The following is a 20,967-nucleotide window of genomic DNA, read 5'->3' as shown; positions in this document are numbered from 1 at the left end:
AAAGTATTTTTTTCCTTCCCGGAGCCCACGTGACCCACAAAATCCTATTTGCGTAACTAGGAGGAACCTCCTCCCCTCCAAAACAATATGGAAGCCAATCTGACGTAACCCCTGGCGACGCCAACCGTCCAGATTTAATTCACCCCTCCTCCTCTTCCTTCTCCGTCTCTGATAGAAACAAACATGACATGATGATGAGGAGGAGGAAGAAGAAGAGGATGAGGCAGAAATTTTACAAGGATTTACTAGAAGTCTCGTCGGGAGCGAGCCCAGGAGTTTGAAACTGGCGTCGGAACATCTCCGAGCCAAACGGGAGAATTGGGATTAAGCTTTAATCTGCGAGGAATTACAGATAATCTGATCAGAATTGGCCGAATAAGTCACTTAAGAAATAATGAGGAGTCGGATGGAAACCATCAAATCAGCAAAAACGAAAGCTGAAGGAAATGGAAATCATCTTGAGACATCTGAACAAGTTTATCAATAATCTGGAGGGAATTACAGATTAATTACATAGTAATCCTACAGGCATAACTTCAAATCAGACTGAATTTTTATATTTTTAAATGACCTGAAAGTTTTCACTGGATGATCAGAAATAAATCAATGCCTTGGAATCGCCCGGACAATGGAGTTCGATTCCTTAAAGATTATAATGAATTTAAGCAATAATCTTGGAGTTTACAGAGTAATCCCAACAGAATAATTTCAAATTAGAAAAAGTTTATTTTTTTGTTTGTAAATGATCTAGCACTTTTTTACTGATGGGAAACAAATAAATGACCTAGGAATCGGTTCAATTCCTCAAAACATTAGAGTGATGGTGATAAATAATCTGCAGATTGCAGACAGGAGTGATTTCAAATCAGTCAATTTAAAAAAAAAAAAAAAAAAAATGAAAATAAAAAAAAACTGCTGGGAAGAAATCCAAATAATCCTGGAAAACCAGAGTGAGGTTGATCAATAATCTGGAGGACATTACAGAGTAATAACAGCATAATAACACAATAATCCCAAAGGAATGGCTCCAAATCGTCCAGAAAGTATTATCAACTTATAAACTTCAATCACAATCAGAAAGTTGAGGTTCTGCTTTTGTTTTTCTCCGCTCTTCTCCCACCCTCCTCTTCCTCCCCTGCCAGCTGCCTTGTCGGCCAACCTTTTTTTAATATTTGCTGCTCACGCCCAACAGAGGTCTCAGGGGTCGCCGCTCCACAGCAGGTGCCAGCGGCCCGTTAAAAAAAAACAACTCACTCTCTTACACACACACACACACACGAACACACACACACACACACACACACATACACACACAGGAACAAAGATAGGAACCAAGGCTGATCCAGCTCTGTTCCAGCAGCTCTGTAATTGGGGGATTTGAGCCTCGCTTGTCTCTGCGGCCGTGACCAGACAGAAATAGCCTATCAGAGTTTTTGTGTGTGTGCGTGTGTGTGTGTGCGTGTGTGTGTGTGTGTGTGTGTGTGTGTGCGTGTGTGTGTGTGTGTGTGTGTGTCGGTTCTCCCAACATTCAAATCTCCCACAGCTTTTTCCTTTTTGTTATCCCTCCCTGTTTCCCCATGGAGTTAGCTAATGTTAGCAGGCTAATGCTAGCAGGCTAATGCTAGCACAGTACCCTCTCATTGTGAAGCCTAACTTTCCTCTGAAGCTAACAACCCAAAACACAGTGACAGGAAGTAGGGGGAAACTACTTCCTGAAAAAACAGATGGGGAAGTTGGGTGTCCCTGCTGGAGGACGGGTGGTCAAATGTTGAGGCAGAATTTTTTTTTGTTTTCATTTTTGTGTTTTGGTCAAGTGCAATTGATTGACAGGGGATGAGCCTCCAGGACGTAACCAGATCCCCCCAGACCAATCCAAGTCACAAGTGGACACTTTCCAGACTCTTCCATTCTTCGGGTCGGACTTCTTCCTCTACTCTTGTAAGACGTTCATTCATTCATCCCCAGGTTTTACATTTTGACTTTGTCGTGTGTTTTATCTGTTCCTATGGAGACGCCTGGGTTTCCCCTGCTTGGATACCGACAAGTGGACCTTTCTGTGGGGAATTTGCATGTTCTCCCCATGTCTGTGTGGGTTTTCTCCGGGTCCTCCAACAGTCCAAAGACATGCAGCAGGTTAATTGGAAAAAATAGGGAAAATGAGCCTGAATGCAGGATAAGAAGGAAGCAGACGATGGATGGATGCATGATAGCACAATTGATAATAACGATAATAATAAATACACAATGCTAGCAATAATAATAATAATGATAATAATAATAATTATAAAATGCTACTACTACTAATTCTAATAATTATTGTTTAGAATAATAATCAGAGATATGATAATTTAAATGTTGATAATTTTATTATTGATGATAAAAACAATAATGAATGCTTCTACTGCTACTGCTAATACTGATAATAATGTCAAAATAATTATTAAGTTATATTAATAAAAATCATAAATAATTAAAATCCAGCCATCCATCGTCTGGCGCTTATCCTGCATTCAGGATCCTGTCAAATGATAATAACAATAATAGAAAAATTACTGATAAGGCTGCTACTACTGCTACTACTAATAACAATAATAATAATAATGTTAATACAAATGTTGGCGTTGGAAGTGGGTCGAGCCCTCCGCCATGTTTCCTCCGTCAGATGCGCTCAGACTCCCAATAAAGTGTGGCGTCTGCAATATTAATAATAGCCGTCATAAATGAGGGGAGGGAATTGGTGGCGGCATGGAGCAGAGCTGCGCCCACGCCGCCTGACTAACTGGGTCGTCTCCGATGTGTGTGTGTGTGTGTGTGTGTGTGTGTGTCTGTGTGTGTCTGTGTCTCTGTGTCTGTATGGGGAGGCAGAGGGGATCTTAACCTGCAGCGACTCGGTGGTCAAAGGCCATTCGGACTGTTGACATGAAGCTGAGAACGTCAAGGAACCCAGAAAGAACCAAGGTCAGATCCTCCTCACAGCCAGAAGGTTCCTGGTTGGATTCCAACAGGGGCGTCTCTGTTTGGAGTCTCCATGTTCAATCCATGTCTGCTTGGGGTTCCTCAGAGTCCTCACACAGGAGGTTAAGTGGAGACCCTGAATGGTCCAAACGTGTGGAGCAGATGGTTGTTAATCTCTATATGATTGACAGCCAACGTCTTCAGGCTAATCCCTGCCTCTTTTGAGCTGTTTCATTGGCTTCCACCAACAACTCAAGCCAGAGAACATGGAGAGAACCCAGGTTGGAGAACATGGACAACCCAGATTGGAGAAAAATGAAGAGCCCAGGTTGTAGAACATGGAGAGAAGCCATATTGGAGAATATGGAGAGAACCCATGTTAAAGAACATGAAGAGAAGCCATGTTGGAGAACACAGAGAACCCATGGTGGAGAACATGGAGAGAAACCATGTTGGAGAACATGGAGAGAAGCCATTGTGGAGAACATGGAGAGGACCCATGATGAATAACAAAAACAACCAAGGTTGGAGAACATGTAGAGAGCCCATGGTGGAGAACAAGAAGAGAACCCATGCTGCCCACAAACAGCTGTCCATCTTCATGAATCAATCAGATTCCTCTCAGTGAGGTTCCTCCTGCTCCTCTGAGAGAAGGTTTTATTACCTCGCTGTTAAATCCACCGTCCTCCTGCACCTTCTGACACCAAACTCCTCTTCACGCCTCAGCAGAAGCCGCCGGCCTCCGGCCAATTGGACAGACTGCTTCTCGGGAGAAGCCCGACGGCCAGTCAGATGCCAAAGGAGGTCACTGAGAGGGTGAGATGTTCCCCGGAACGTCCCCGCCCTCCGGCTCAGGAGGGAGACCGGGAGGTTCTCACCAGGGGGGCGGAGCCCTGAGGAGGACACGGCCACCCCGGAGGACAGAACTGTGGAACAGAGACGGCGAGAAGCCGATGGGGAGAACCTTCAAGACACCGAGGAGGAATGTTTTCAACCACCAAAGTAGAGGAGGGAGAAGCAGGTGGGGAGAAGTGGAAGTGAAAGTGGGAGAAAATCAGACACAAGTTAAAGGGGAGATGACGAGGAAGCAGATGGGGAGGAGGTAAAGAGGAGGGAGGAGGTGAGGGTGGAGAAGAAGGAAGAGAATGAGGAGTTCAAGATGAGGGAGGGGAAATCAACCAGATGATGGAGAGATGGTTTAAGGCGACAGAAGGAGGGGGAGGTAAAGAACAAGAGAGGGATGAAGATCATGGAGAAGAAGTGAGAAAGTCAATCAGAAGTTTGAAAACCCAGAAAACAGATGGCACCCATTCCATTAACTGCAATATTACAGCAGTGAAATAAGCAATCACACAACATGACCTAATTAATTAACAAATTAATTAGTCAATTAATTAACTAGCCTGACCAATAAATAGAATTAAAATAGCCTCAACCTAGAACCAGAAAATCCCTGGCGGATCCCTGGGGTTCTCCCAAAGAGATCCTGCATGTTGGCAGGATCTGAGGAGCGTGTCTGGGAGGAACGTGTTCACGGCGGAGAACATCGGAGGCGCCTGATGTTCAGCTCCTGGTCCTTCCAGGATGACAACAGGAGAAAGAACACCTCAACGGGGTTGTGGAAGGTTCTTCAGCATTCTCCCAAGTTCCCAAGTGGGACATCTGAAGATGGTTCTCTGGTCGTGAAGGGACGGCCAGGACTGCTGTCTCAGAACCCTCATGTTCCGTTAGCGGTAGCACAGCTTGGCATCTTGCTACTGTTTCATAGTGTAGCAACAATCGAAATGTGGATTTCACAACCAGGAAAAAGAAGCAGTTGAGCCGGGGGATATTAGCTGTTAGCATTTAGCATTTGATCGGATCCTTTCTGAGTTTTACGGATGCACCACCGTCCTCGGTTACCACGAGCCAAGACGCAAGAAAGCAGCCGCCGGTGCGAGGCACCATCAGCTGCTAGCCACTAGCAGCTAGCTATTAGTGCTGTTTAATCCTACTGTGAAAACACCACCTGCTTTTCTCCTGTTTTTTTCTCTTTTTTTGGTTGGGTTTATGGATCAAAACATGCTTGGGGATTATTGGGTCACATGACCAAAGTGTTACTCCACACATAGCACAACGCTACGCCGCGAAAGGATGGGGGGTTGTTAGCTGGGTTCCACAAGAGATTTAATAGAAATACAAATAGGTAAAAAAAAAAAAGATATCAAAGTAGGTCAGTGCTTCTCTCTAAAATAAATCCAAACAAAGACATAGAATTTATATGAATAGAAAAATAAAAGGTTGAAATTATTTATGGAGGTATATTTTTAATGTATTCAAATATATTTACATATGAACGTAAATATGAATATTCACTGTGATGTACATATAAATATCAAACATGACGTATAATGTTAATACATATTTACAATTTTATTTTAAAACTAAAAATGACCTAATGAAATGAATGCAGATTAGATAATGAGTGTTTAATGTGAGTAGATAATAGTCTCTAATTACTTTTTAAAATTATATATTATAAAAAAAATTATAAATTATAATTATATCTATCAAAATTGATATAAAAAATGTTTTGATCAACCCAACCTCACACTTCAAAGATTTTCTCAACCAAATAAATCTTGGAATCGCTCTCGGTCTCGCCGGGACAATGTTCAATAATCTGAGTTGAAGCTGTTGTTTGGATTTTACCTGAAACGCCACAGTTTTACTCAAAAAATCATTAAACACCACATTATCATCAGCGAAACATCACACAGCAATCATTGCTTTCTCTCAGGCATTAAGGACGTGAAACCACCTCTTATTTCCTCAATTATTTATTCTCGCTGATTGATTTTAATTTCATTTTCAAACTCCAACAATATCCTGAATAAATTTAAATGGCTTCAAATCCATCCCTCCCTTTATGCTCGCTCTCCAAATCTACCTACTGAGAACAGTAGTACTTGCGCTTGCACAGTCGATCATTCAAGGGTCGCTGTAAAAAATATCACAAATAATAACTAATAATAATAATTTGGAAAATGTATATCAATTAAAACACTTTTTTATATTTAACCGCCAGGCTCATTAGAAATAGGAAACAAGTTATTTTTATCCGCCTAGAAAAGCAGACAGAGAATAACAGCCCTAGACGAGCGTGAGAGACAAATAAACAAGAACTTTTTGCGTAAAAATCGCCTTTTTTTGCAAAACATACGCAACAGAATGGACGTTTGCAAGCAAGGGTATGATGCGGAAATTAGAACAATAAAACCAGAAAACCTATTAGAAGCACGAAAACAGCCGGACGACCGGAACATTTGGGATTATAATCCCACCGGATTGCGCGGCGCGTCCAGCCGCAAAACACCACCATGGTATGGAGGATGGAGAGGGAGGAGGAGGAGGAAAAGGGAAAATGAAGAGAGATTTAAAAAAAAAAAAAAAATCAAACGGAAATTAAGATTTTTCTTAAAAAGTCAACGGAAACGGGAATACCGGGACGGAAACTCACCGGATAGCTCCGTCAAAACAAAAAAAAAACAAAAAAAAAACAAATAAACAAAAACAAAAAAAAAAAACGTCGTCGTCGCCGCCGCAGTCCAGCCGCGCATCGCATCCCGCCGCGGCCGGGACAGTTTTCCTCTCCTCTTCCTCCCTTCTTCTCCGTTAATTTCCCGCCCTCCGGGGAGGATGGAGGGGGCGGGGGGGCGTTACTCGCACGATAATTGCTGCCGCTAAAATAATCCAGGTCGTTGAGGAAGAGGAGGATGAAGATGAAGAGAAGGAAGCGGAGGATGAGGAGGGAGAGAAGGATGAACACGGAGCGCGAAGCCCAGTCGCGTCTAACGGATGGAGCGGCGCCTCCTCCCCCCCCTTCAGCCCCGTCCTCCTCTTCATCCTCCTCTGCCTCCCCGGTTACCGGAACGGGCGGATTAGGGCGACGTGTATGAATGAATGAATTAATTAAAAGCAGCAGAAACAGGCTTTTATTGTGACATGTTTAATTTCCTGTTAGTTTTTTTTTTTGTACTATTAGGTATTAGCTCTCCTCATGGTGCCAGTTGATATGCTAAGCTAGCTAGCTTGAAGCACAGCATCTATTCCCTGCTAGCGAGGGGGGAAAAGGGTGGCAACAAAAGGCAACAAAAGCATCACGGGGTGATTCGTGCAAACCTATTCCAGTAGGTAGGTCGATGCTACGAGAGGAAACAGGAAGTGTGTGAATGAATGAATTATAAGGAGCAGTCAGGGGCTTTTATTTTGAAAAGTTTAATTTCCGGTTACCTTTAGGATCAAATTAACAGCTACTATTCGCTACTAGCTCTTCTTAGGGCCCCATGCAACATGCTAAGCTAACTAGCTTGAAGAACAGCATCCACGTCCTGGCGGTGAGGTGGCGTGCGTAACAATGTTTATAAAAGCGCTACTTGATGATTCATTCAAACCTATTCCTGTAGGGGTGAGCAGGGGTCAATGCTGCGCAAGTAAGCAGGAAAAGAGTGAATGAACGATTAACAGCTACTATTTGATACTAGCTCTTCTCAGGGCACCATGCAACATGCTAAGCTAACTAGCTTGAAGAACAGCATCCACCTCCTGCTAGCAAGGTGGCGTGAGTAACAATGTTAATAAAAGCGCCACTTGATGATTCATTCAAACTTATCCCTGTAGGGGTGAGCAGGGGTCAATGCTGCGCGAGTAAGCAGGAATAGAGTGAATGAAGGAGTTTGTATCAAACTGACGGGTACCATTAGCTATAAGCTCTTAGCTCTCCTCAGGGCACCGTGTGATTTGCTAAGCTAACTAGCTTGCAGTACAGACGAGGGTGTACACTTCCTGCGTTGAGATGAACGCATGGGTCTCCATCAGTGCGGTGCGAGGAAGCAGGAAGTGAATGAATGATAGATTGAAAGAACTGCAGCAGAAATGGGGCACCGGAGCCACCGGCGCCCTCTGCTTTTATTTTGTTCTGTTGAATTTTTTGGAATTTAACTAACAGCTATTATTAATGACTGGCTATTAACTTTTTCACAGGGCATCACAAATTATGTTATGCTCACTAGCTTGCGATGCTGAGAGGCGCACTTGCTTACTGCATCACGACACCCGCAGGGGTCGCTGTTGGCCCCCTGAGTGATAGGTGCAGCCCTGTGATTGACAGCTGACTCCATGATTGACAGCTGCTCCCGTGACTCATAGCTGACCCTGTGATTGACAGCTGACCGACTAACCGCCTCACCACTTCAGCTTAAATCCCGCCTCTTGTGCCAGCAAACGCTGGGATTGGTTGCGGTCCTGATCAGGATAAGGACTCTAGCCAATGAATGGAGGGGTGAATGAATGAATAAATGAATCAATGAATGAATGAATCCGTCAAATGTGGTTAGGGCTCTGGCTGCCGGGACTTTGCCATGGCAACATCAGTTTATTGTCAGAACAACATAAAGACAATATTAGTATCACTGGGTTTATTGTTCAAAACTAGGCTAATTGCCCGTAAACTTGGCTTGTTGATCCGAACGTGTTTTATTGACATAAAATTGGGTTTATTGATCCAGAATGTGTTCATTGAGCCAAACCATATTATTGATCCAAACCAGTTCAGTTACTCCTAAAAACATGTTTATTGATCCATACTGGGTAAACTGATCCTAAACTGGGATTACAGATCCGAAACTGGGGTTATAGATCCAAACCTGGTTTATTGATCCGAACTTGGTTTATTGATCCTAAACCTAGTTTATTGATCTAAACCTGGTTTACTGATCTTAAACCCAGTTTCTCAAACCTAAACTGGGCTTGATGATCCAAACTTGGGTTATTGATCCTAAACCTAGTTTATTGATCCTAAACCTGGTTTCTCGAACCTAAACTGGGCTTGATGATCCAAACTAGGTTTCTTTAACTTAAAACCGTGTTTATCTATCCAACCCAAGTTTATTGATCCGAACTGGGTCAGTTGCTCCGAGATCTTGTTTATTGATTGGGCCAATCAGAAGAAGTTGGCCTGTGGAGGACAGACAGGTTCAGGTAACTTTCCCCCACGGCGGCTGGGACGTGCAGATAATCGTAATAACACGGTGGCAAAATCCCTTTCCGTCAGCTGCCCAGGGGATTTGAGATGTGATGAGTTTATTTGTTTCCCCGCTGATACCCGCTGCACCCGGCGGGGGCAGCCATCTTTCCCTGGTGCCGGACGGTGCAGTCACTCCAACACAGCGGTCGGCCAAATCTCCGGATTGAACGCCAGCTGGATGTGATAAAGATGCCCAGGGGCGACACACACACACACACACACACACACACACACACACACACACACACACACACACACACACACACACACACACACACACACACACACACACACAGAAACTGCTGAATCAGGAACATGCTTCAGGGACCTCTAATATTAGGATTTAATTATTTAATGAGCTGAATAACAGAATGAAACTGAGCTGAAAAGATTAAATGAGATTAAAAAAATTGGGATATTTGAAGTATGTCATCTGCGGCAAGAAAGACAACAAAAGGACCAGACAGGACAAATAAACATAAACATCGTACTCAACAGTAGTTGAAATACATACGCATTGCTCAACTACTGCTACTATTACTACTGCTGCAACTGCTATTGCTACTACTACCACAAGCACTACTACTGCTATTTCAACGACTACTACCTCCACTAATACTACCCCCGATATTACTGGTACAACTAGCACTACTACTTCTACTCATAATAATAAGGCCACTTCTACACCTAGTAGCACTACTACTACCAGCGCCAGCACATCTACTACTGATACCACTCATACTGCTACGATTACCTCTACTGCTGTTACTACTTCGCCAACGACTACTATTGCTAGAACTACAACCACGACTTCACAACTAATACTATGAGTACTACTAGCTCTACTGATAATAAGTATAACAATAACTTCTACAACTACTAGCACCATTACTATTACTATCACAGCTACTATCTCTACTATTACTGCTACTATTTCTACAACAATTAACAGCAACAACAATACTAATAAAAATAATAATACTAAAAATAACATGACCAATTTAATAATAATGTAACAATAAATTATTATTATCAACAATTATATATTAATAATAAAACATAACAATTATTATTATTATAACAACAATGGAACAAAACCTGAACAAAAAAAGAAGCAAATGCATTTTTCAGAAGTTTAAATTTTATATCTCGATGACTCCCCCACGGCCCTCCAGGGAAGACAGGAGACTAACTAGGCTAAAATTTTAGGTGCCAGGTTGAAGCTCCTGTAGGGAAGAGGAGGAGGAGGGGATGGAGGTGGGCATTTGTTTTATTCTAAAAAAATATAATGGACCTCATCAGCAGACAGAGAACAAGGTGACCCCTACCCCCCCGGGGTGACCCCCTCCCCAACCTCCCATCGTGGCAGCAGACAGCCGCTACCTTTGGGCAGAGAAGATCCACTCGCCATGGACCTCACGTTCCACACAAACACACCTGAGGCCCCAGAGAACAGAAGCAAAATGTCCCCCTGTCAGGGGAGGGGGGTTGGGGGGGGTGTCCACATGGGATGTTTATATGCATAGGAGGGAGGAGGCAGTAAGCCCTGACTCCTCCCTCCTACCTGTCAATCACCCAAGCATTCAATCTCTCACTCACACCTGAAAAAAATTAGTTATCAGTGCACCCGCAGTTGGCTTTTGGACTGCAGACGGAGAACCCAGACAGAGGAACCTGGAAAGTTTTGACCCATCATGCCAGGTGATATCCTCAATATTCTCTTGGAGTGACTTCTCGCCGTCAGTAGACTGCTGTCTCATGATGTGTTTTGGACATTAAATTGAAAACTGCAAAGTTTATGTAACATTAGCTTGATAGTAAGTTGACATTTATGTGACTTAGAGATAACATCAGCTTAATAATGTGCTTTAGGTTCATCATGCGATGAGCTGATCAGTGTCGGAGTCAATGGAATGCTCACGTGATGTTAAATTAGTCTATTTCTCCCAGAAGTCTTAATGTTTGACCTCAGACCCAACGTGTTTTGGACATTAAACTGAAACTCGAACCTGAAGTTGATCATTTGTTTTTATGCTGACAATCCATTACTTTGCTTGAAGTTCGCATCTTTCCTGATGGCTTTCTGACAAAAAGGTGGCTCATATTTCAGAAATTCTACATTAATTTTTTGAAAAATTGACATTTATCATTAACATTATCTTGACATTTAGATGGCAACTATTTGATGTAAAGCTGGCATTGATTTGACACTGAGCTGATGTAAAGTTGACATTAGGTTGCCAAGAGTTTGATGCATATTTTTTGGGTTGTTTTGTTTGTTTTTTGGAAGTAATTTGCCATGTAGTTAATGCAGCCTCAGGGCGGTACAGGCTGTGTGTCCAGGCGACCCGGTGGAAAGGTTCTAAGGCTAGAAGCTTAGGAGCAGGCTTTAAGTTGTACTATCATGGTACTGACAAGAAGAGAAATGGAGTACAAGCTATCTTGAAGGAGGAGCTTATTACGAATGTTTCGGAGGTAAAGAAGAATGTCAGATTGACTTACAAGTCTAAAACTGGAAATTGAAGGTGTAATGCTCATTGCTGTTAGTGGCCATGCCCCACAGATGGGATGTGAGTTTGAGAAGAAGGAGAAGTTCTGGAATGAGCTTGATGAAGTGATGTAGAATATCCCCAGAGATTAGAGAGTGGTAATTTGTGCAGACTTCAATGGACATGTTGGTGAAGGCAATAGGGGGGATGAAGAAGTGATGGGCAGATTTGGTACACAGGATAGGAATGCAAAGGGACAGATGGTGGTAGCAAAACGGAAGGAAATGGCTATAGTGAACACTTTTTTCCAGAAAAGCAAGGAACATAGGGTGACATCTAAGAGCAGAGGAGTGAGCATGCAGGTAGATCGCATCGGCGTCCGATGACTTGTATGCTCGGCTGGACAGTAAGGAGGGAGAGAATGATCTACACAGGTTGGCAAAACAGAAATAAAGATGGAAAGGATGTACAACAAGTCCGGGTGATTAAGGATAGAGAGGGAAATGTATTGAAAGATGCTGGAAGAGTGATGGGAAGATGGAAAGAGTACTTTGAAGAGCTTAAAGTTGACATTAATTCAACTAATGACCTAAATTTGACAGTTTTATTTTACGTTATGCCACTATAATGGTTTGGCTTGACGTTGAATTGGTGTTAAGTTGATGCAAAAGTTAAGTTGACATTTAGACAATAAAAAGATTTTAAGGTTCATTTTTTGTGAGGCTATCGAAAACTTGATGTTTAGTTGATGTGTAGTGAGTTTAGTTGTTCAAGCCAATCAAGTCTGAAATTTGGCTAAATGTACTTTGTGTTATCATACGATACAATCAATATGAGCTGATCGGGACCAGAGTTGATGGAACACTCATGTGACGTTAAATTCTACTTTTATATGTCCGTGAGGCCGGAATATGTGCTGACTTTAAATTTGAAAGGGCCTCCAAATTCCGGTGGCAGCCGAAGGACTCCACATTGCATTAAAACGTTTCCATCAGCAGATCCGCTCTGGCTCCGGGCCAGGATGTGAACGGTCGGTGGGGGTGATGGATGCTTCTCAAGAGCTTGTTTCCTTGTGACATCTGGCCGGCCCAGAGCTTCGGCGGGATTAACCTCCCCCACCCCCCTGCCATGTTTTCATGGAACAAGACGAAAACAAACATCCCTCGCCCCCCCACCGCCTCACATCAGCCCCTCCAGACAAGGAGCAACAACTCCTGTTCCACCATCTGCATTCATAAAAAATGGGTTCAAGTGTTCTACTTCATCTTTGAAACCGATGTGTAGTATCCATTCCTTCGTTCATTCATGCATTATTATTATTTTTTTTGTGAATGAATTTCAAGGTGGCAGCTGTGATTGGCCGAGACGCTAGGTTCACAGATAGACATACAACCATTCACCTTCCATTTACAAGTCATATATAGACACAGCATAGTTGTAACTAAAAAATCCATTTAACATGATCAGCTTGGTTTTATAATCCCGCCTTTATTATTTTTCTATTTCCACCCCTGCCCGCGCTCCAAAGCCTTGAAGCGGCGCGACGTTTAGATCCCCGGTGCTGCCGAGCGGGAGCCCTGAATGGAGGTGGTTGCTCTGCTTTCAAAGGTTGTCCTAATGCGTCCGCACTGCGCATTATGCCGCCAAATGGACCTTTTAGGCTTCAAATCCGCAGAGGCCTCAGCTGCTGCCTCCAGGAGACGGGGTCGCCGCCTCGTCTACGATCCACATGTGAGCACTTTTTGAAGCTAAAAATATGAATTAATGGCCGCCACCGTGTCCGACACCTCTAATCCCCCATCGACCTGGAGACAGATCAGCGGGCGACGTTGGGAAAGATTTCGTTTTGTTTTGCGTGAAACTGCGTGAGGGTGGTGGGGGGTTCAATTCCAGCTCGAAATAAACGCTAATCCCTGAAACATTAACAGACGGCATGCAGGAATGGGAAGCGATTAGATTCATGAATGGCTGCTGGGGGGGTGCACGTGATTGGAGACGCAGATGTCAGGGGTTAACTGGGTTTCCACTATGAGTGTGTGTGTGTGTGAGATGTGTTTGACTGCACGTAGGCATCAAATGCGTCGCTTTTCTGACGGGAATTTGATTTCCAACCTGTTTCTTATGTGTGTGTGTGTGTGTGTGTGTGCACCCATTTCCCGCACTCTTGAATTCATGACGTAAATTTCTACATGATTCACAACAACATATGGAGGCCCTGAGCAGCCGGACATCTTTATTTACCCTTGTTTTCTCCAGACATCTTGTTTTTTTCTAGTGATCAGGGGAAAATTAATCATCTGGAAATGAGCAGAAAAACAACTTATCTGGAGCTCATAAGAAAATTAACTTATCTTGCAATTGCAAGAAATTTACTTGCAGTCTGGAGGAAGAGAGAAAAGTTCCCAAGTTTTTTCTAGAGATCAAGAGAAAATTGGACTCATATTGCAAATCATATAATGTTTTATCCGGAGGTCACAAACAAATTAACTCACACCCAGGAAATTAAAGTTGTCTCTGAAAGAGTATCTTATCTGGAGATTGCAAGAACAGTGTTATCCGGAATTATCAAGGAAAATTCATTGTCTTGAGATTACCAGGAAATGACCTCATTATCTTGAGATCAGGAGGAAATTAACTTCAAGATCAAGACATTATGTCAAGAAAATGTAGAAAAATCTTGAGAAAAGTAACTCGTAATCTCGAACACAAGAAAATGTACATGTGATCGAACAGAAAGGTAAAAAACTGTAGATCACAAGACAAGTTATTCATCTTGAGATCACAATAAAATCAACTTGTTATCGCAAGAAAGTTGATATGTCAAGAAAACTGGCTCATTATTATGATGGCACCAAAAAAAAAAACCCTTGTTATCTGGAAAACTCTTAATAACATTAAGTGACTTTTCTTGAGAACACAAGAATATATATTTTTCTGCAGATCAAGAGAAAAGTTACAAATAGCTAATTCTTGCATCACAAGATGGATCACAAGAAACAAACGTATCTGGATATCACAAAATGTACTAGTTATTTAGAAGAGGAAATTGACTTACCTGGAGATCACAACAAAAGGTACTTATTATCTTGAGGGCACCACAATACAAAGTCATTATCCAGAAAACTGGGAATAATTTATTCTCTCAAGATCATGAGAAAATTAATCTTATCAGGAGATTTTGAGAAATGTACTTCGTTATCTGTAAATGACAAGAAAAAGTAAAAACCTATTTTCTATCTGGAGGTCGCAAGAAAAATCCCTGTTTCTCTCCAGATTGTGAGACAATAAACTTTACCATCTGGATATCCCAAGAAATTATGTTATCTGGATAATATTTATACATTATCTCTTGAAAAGTAACTTGGTCTCTCGAGATCACAAGACAATTTACTAGTTATCTAAAGACAGAGAGAAAAATTGATTTGATATCTGTAGATTGTTAGAAATCTCAAGGAAGTCATTGTCCTGAGATCTCAAGAAAAATTAAGTCATTTCCCCCGAGATTTGAGGAAATTTACTTAAAATGAAAGACGAATGACTTGTTATCTGGATATCACAAGAGTTTTCTGGTAATCTCTTGAACAGTGAGTCCGTATCTTGAGATCATGAGAACGTGAACTTGTAATCCGGACATTCTCTAGAAAGGTGGCTCAATGTCTTGTGATCACGGGACATGTAGTCTGTTATCTCAATTGTGACAAAATATCACTAAACTTAATAATCTTGAGAAAATTCAAACATTATCTCGAGAAAATGAAACTATCTGAGGATCACGAGATCTCAAGATTACAGTGATCTAAAGATAGACAGGAAAAATTGATTTATCTGAAGATTTCGAGAAAATAAATGCTATCTTGAGAAAATTAAGTCTGTATCTGGATATCACAAGGGCGTTCACTCAATAGCTTTAGAAAACCAGCTCATTGTCTTGAGACTGTCAGAAAACAAGGGTGATGTCTTCAAATCTTGAGGGAAATAAAGTCATGGTCTGGAGACCAGAAGAAAATGAAGGTGTGACCAAGAGAAAAGATCAAGATAAAGTTGTCAGTCAACTTTATTGTCAATACTGCCTAACGTTCACACAGAGCATTGAAATAGCATTTCTCTAAGAGTCACGGTGCAAAAGGACAAAAAAATTATTAATCATTTTTCACAGAGAACAACAAACAATGACGAGTTATGCCGAGGTAGGTATAGGTGGGTTTGCTTTTTAAAGTGACATTTGATTGAAATTGTTTGGGATTATTTGTGAAAACAGATCCTCTGGATTTAATCTCAGGGATTGGGTGGCGTTGCCATGGACGCGGCCAGTTGTCCAGGAGGAGGAGGGCACCGGGGGCTGCGCCAGCTAGTGGTCAATCTGTGGAACTACAGGAGCATTTTTCAACAAGAGTTAATTCCCCCCCTCCCTGTTTGGAACGTCAGCAGCAACCAGGTTACATGCATTTCCGTGGCAACCAGGAAAATGGGCTGAGGAGTCCAGTTATGGTGGAGATGCAGAACCCAAACCTGCAGAGCTGTCTGGTGGACCGGGACCTCGCAAGCTCCTCCCCTTCTGGACCTTCAGGGTCCAGACCAAGAGAGGCTAAACCTCCATGTTCATGGTCCTGCTGCTTCAAGAGCCTTGGAGCTCTACCTTGGAGCTCCGCCGGCGCTCTGCTTTATCTCCTCCTGCCATGACAGCATGGGCCAGGTGTGGACAACCCGCCCCCTTGGCGTTTGTTGACATGAACATTGACCTTGGTCTGCCTGGGCATCAGGAAGCAGGTCACAGCTTGTTCTCTGTCCCGCCGGAACAAAATGGTTTAATGTCATCTTCTCGTTATTTATTTTCCAGCTATTTTTTTCCCGAACATCAAACCAATCAGACCTCAGATAATCTCTGCGGCTGCAATCAAAAGGCCCCTGGGTTATAATCCGATTTGCATGAACTTGAAGTGGCTGAGGAAGGAGCACCATGTCGCCATCTGCTGCCTTGCCAAGCAACACCAGGTACTCCCTGCGGGTAATGGCGGCGGCGTTCCGACTCTGGTGACTCGCCCTCCGAACGGTGAGTTCTGCTCCGCGGTTCCTCTCCACATTCGAGTTGAATTATTCTGACCTAGACGTCACAGACCAGGAGCTGTGAAGAAGAGCAGGATGTCCCTCACGTCGGTCTTCATGGAAGATGGGTCAGAAGGTTTGAATTACCATTTAGGAGCTAACGTCATCACATTCTAAATTCCTTCGGCTGACTAAGAATCCAGAATGTGCCAAAGTTCAAAAAAATCTTTGCAGGAAGCTGAAACCAACCACAAAATACTTTTTGGAAGATTCAATGCGATTAGAAATAGAAATGGTGTGATATAATAGTCTTTGGCAAACAGTGCGTTGCGGCTCACTGCTCATTATGGTGATGTACAAAACACAGGAAATGCACTCACCGATCGGCAGGCCACCCTGAATTCAGCTTTATTGTCAATTTCTTGACATTTATCGGACATACAGCTCAATGGAGAGGATTTTTCTCATTTTCCCACGGTGACAGGAAATTAACTAAATAATAGTAGAGTGCACAGTAACATTAAAGTGCACAATACACTTAATCTAGTGGTGCTGAGGTGAAAGAATGATGTAGATTTACAGCATAAAAACATGAACTGTATAAATATATGGAATTTGAAGATCGAGTATCAGCAGAGTTCCTCCTACCTTGAGGCCTTCGCCCATTGAAATGTTCTGCAGAATGAACGAGCTCCTCCAACGTTCAACAGCGACATAAGTAGATTGCAGGTTGTTGGTGTTGACGAAGCTGGATCCTCCAAAGATCTGGCCAAAGATCTTGAGGTGAACAGGAGCTGGAGGTGCTCTGGGACGGCTCTGGTGTGTTTGGTCTTTGGCTCCAACATGACTCAGCATAAATCTGTCGGTACGTCTTTGAGGAATCCGTACTTGCTGAGAAGCCACGCCGTGCTCCTGCTGAGCAGATCAGCACGCTCTTTGAAAACACACTTCTCCAAATACCCCAGGAGAACATCTAGATTCATGGCACAAGGCGTTTCTAGTTCTTTTGGGGTTGTTCTGTCAAAGCTGTCTGCGAAAATCTGAAAACGCACTTATTCAAGTGAGTCACTGAGATTTAAGTGGTTTCTTCTTGTAGTTTCAGGCAAGAGAACATGGAGAACCCACACAGAGAGAACCTAGAGTGAAAATGGAGAACCCAGGCAGGAGCAAGGAGAACGTGGAGATTCCACACCGAGGGAACCAAGGCAGGAGGACCTGGAGGAAACCCAGGTGGGAGGTCACAGTTGTCATGTTACTTGTCATGTTATTACCATATTTCTGAAAAGTGAATAACAGTGAAATTTTCATTGTTGGCTCATTACGGAGAAGGAATCCAGCTGGGTCGGAGCCGAGTGGAGAACATGTTCCCCCTTACCTGCAGCTTCCCTTCTCCTGAGAAAAACCCAGGAGGTCAAAGGTGACGCCTGGCTAGCCTATGCTAATGCTAATCTGCGACCGCTGAGAAATGAATTGATCCGCTTCCCCCCCTTCCTTATTTTAATTTGAAAGGGGATTATCAGCCACATCCTCCTCTGGGCCAGAGGGGGGTTATCCGGGCCGAGACATCCCCGTGAGGCGTCTCAACTCAGATTGGACGCCTAATCTGATTACGGCGACCTGGAAATCGCACAGGATTGCGTTTTTCTTTTCCCGCCAACCTCTCAGCGTTTGAAAATAGATAAATAAATTAATTATTTTTATGTTCCTTTCGGGACTGAAACAATCCAAGCGGCGAGGAATCAGAGAAAGGACATCGGCGGCGTAATCTGAACAAGGCCCGCGCGGCCTAATCTGAGGAGCGGTCAGCCAAACACTGCACACAGTTCACGGCGGGATTTAAAGAGCTCTCAGTAGATTGGCGAGTGTGTGTGTGTGTGTGTGTGTGTGTGTGTGTGTGTGTGCTCCTGGACCCAGCGCTGGGATGATGTAACTCCAGCGGGGTGATTGGGGTGGGGAGGGGGGCGAGAAAGACAGGATTTTTTTTTTTTTTTTTTTTTAAGCAAAGGGTTAAGATTACACCGGCCATGTGCCCTGGATCACATGACCTTCTGGTCACGGCCTTTTTTTTGAGCTATGTTTCCCAAAATGGAATGGGGAAAAAAACAACAGATGGGGGAGAAAGAAAAAAAAAAAAAAAGGGAAGAAAACTTGAACCATGGATGACATCACTTCTCTTCAAATCCTTCACCATCTTTAGCATTAGATTTGTTTAGATTTCCTTGTTATTCCACATTTACAACAAGTTATAACATTTATAAAATTGATAACAATTATTACAAATTCATAATAAAAAATGAAGCATTTCTTAACCACGGCTTTTGGCTTCAAAGGTGTTTTTCTTTCTTATCGTGTCACTCCGATGACGTCGCATTCATAACCTGAAGTGTCAGCGAGAAGCTATACTTCCCAATAAATGAATTATTCGATAAAGTCCGATCAGAATTGTCCAAATTGTTTTAAAATAAATATTCATATTCACCAAAATTTGTGAAATTTATTCTTAAATCATAGTTTCTTCTGTTCTTTTCTAGGCGCTCCATGCAAATGCTTGCGCTCCCCGATGAAGCCTCGCGAGTTCCGGCCCTCACAAAGTGAGAGAATCTGAAAAGGAGTGTGGATAAGCTCCGCCTCCATCGATCAGGGAGTGTTTACAATTCAGGTATGCCAGATACATCGATCGCGATCTACCGGTCGATCGCAAAGGTAGTGTGGATAGATCTCATGGCAATAAAATTTAGACGTCAGTTTATTATCCTTACTATGAAATTTTGCACTTGACTGTCAGTCGTTCTGTCCAGTCTGACATTATCTGACACAGGCGTCACTGCGCATGTCCACAAAACGGCGCGTCTAGCAGGCTAGCGAGTTAGCCTCCAATGTATGTGTTCTCAATTTATTGGTATAAAAATGGGTCGGGGACCGAGCTGGACCGAGTCAAAAGACTAAAACGTATCACTTCCATACGGAATGGGAGGTGGACTGTTTTTAGCTATGTAATTTTCTAATTGCATTTGCCTCATCTGCCGGTCTGCCATTGCTATACCGAAAAAGGGAAATGTGGAGCGGGATTTTCAGACCGTTTATAAAAACTACGACACCGAGTTCCTTCCGAAAAGTGAGCAGAGAAGGAGAAAAGTGAAGGAATTAAAATCCCAGCTGTCAGGACAGCAGTCATTTTTCTCACAGCTAACTTCAAATATGCTGCTGACTCCATTCACATTATCAGAATAAGGTATTTACCAAAAAAGTACTCTGTTGTATTGTGCCATAAGGGTTCAAAGATTCACAAATATGCATTGTGTTAAGTATACTCAGTAGATGTATAAATATATATACTGTATAAATTTAGAATTTGTAGTGGAGGTAGATCATTTTCACATGGTCATTTGAAAAGTAGCTCACAAGGTTAAAAAGTGTGGGCATCCCTGGTTTACATCATGCCGGATTACGGAGACACTGTTTCCATAGCGATCAGCAGTGTCCCTCACACTCCAGGTAAAAATAGCACTGTCCACTTCCAGCTAAACACCTTTCTCCGCCATATTGGATTATCAATCCATCCCCCATCTCACACACACACACACACACACACACACACACACACACATGCAGGGTTATTACCGCCTGCGATGGATTGATAGCTGGATGGATGGAGGCACTGTCCATCCTATGTCCACTCTACCAGAGGCCAGAGGCCTGTGGTTGCTATGGCAACCGGAGAGAAGCACGAGTCCATCGGCATAACGCCCATCAGCTGATTTTAATAGATTAATGTATTTGTTTTTTTTAATCTTTTCGGCTGAGACGTAAAACATTTTAAAACTAAATTTGTATCTTCACCATGTCTGTGCTTTTATTATTGAATTGTTTGTCCGAAGTTTTCCTTTCAACCTCCTCAAAGATTTTGGTAATTTCCATCATTTCTAGGGTTTTTTTTTTTGCTCATTTTAAAATGTTTTGTTTTTCTTTATCATTTGGTACGAACTTCAGGAAGAAGAATAAAGAAAAATTCTTTATAAAGATTTTATTACCTATAAGCAGTTTTGGGTTTTTTTGCAATTTTTAATAAGTATTTTGTTTTTGAAAACTCTCGTAAAAACCCTTTCCTGCTCCTTGATTATTTTTCCTGACATATCTCGGTGTCGCATATTGAAACCCACTTTGCTTCCTGTAGAGATTCTCACGTAAGGCTGCGGTGGTTTGGTGACAGAGGTCATGTGACCTGTGAGTCGCTGTCAGGCGTCCGTCACACGACGAACCCATATATTTAGACGGGTTATTTCGGCTACATAGATCCATACAGATATGAGTGTTTGCCCGTGACCGCAGACTAGGCGTTCAGGCTAACATTTTCAAGACTTATTTATTAGTTTAATTTGAGGGATTCCTGAAAGTCGGTAGAGAAACTTTATCTTT

Source organism: Fistularia commersonii, chromosome 10 (genome assembly GCF_037954325.1).
Source record: "Fistularia commersonii isolate RoL2024-O1a breed Wild chromosome 10, RoL_Fcom_v1.0, whole genome shotgun sequence".
Classification (NCBI taxonomy): Eukaryota; Metazoa; Chordata; class Actinopteri; order Syngnathiformes; family Fistulariidae; genus Fistularia; species Fistularia commersonii.
The sequence above is the reverse complement of the archived record's forward strand: the minus strand, read 5'-3'. Positions refer to the sequence as shown.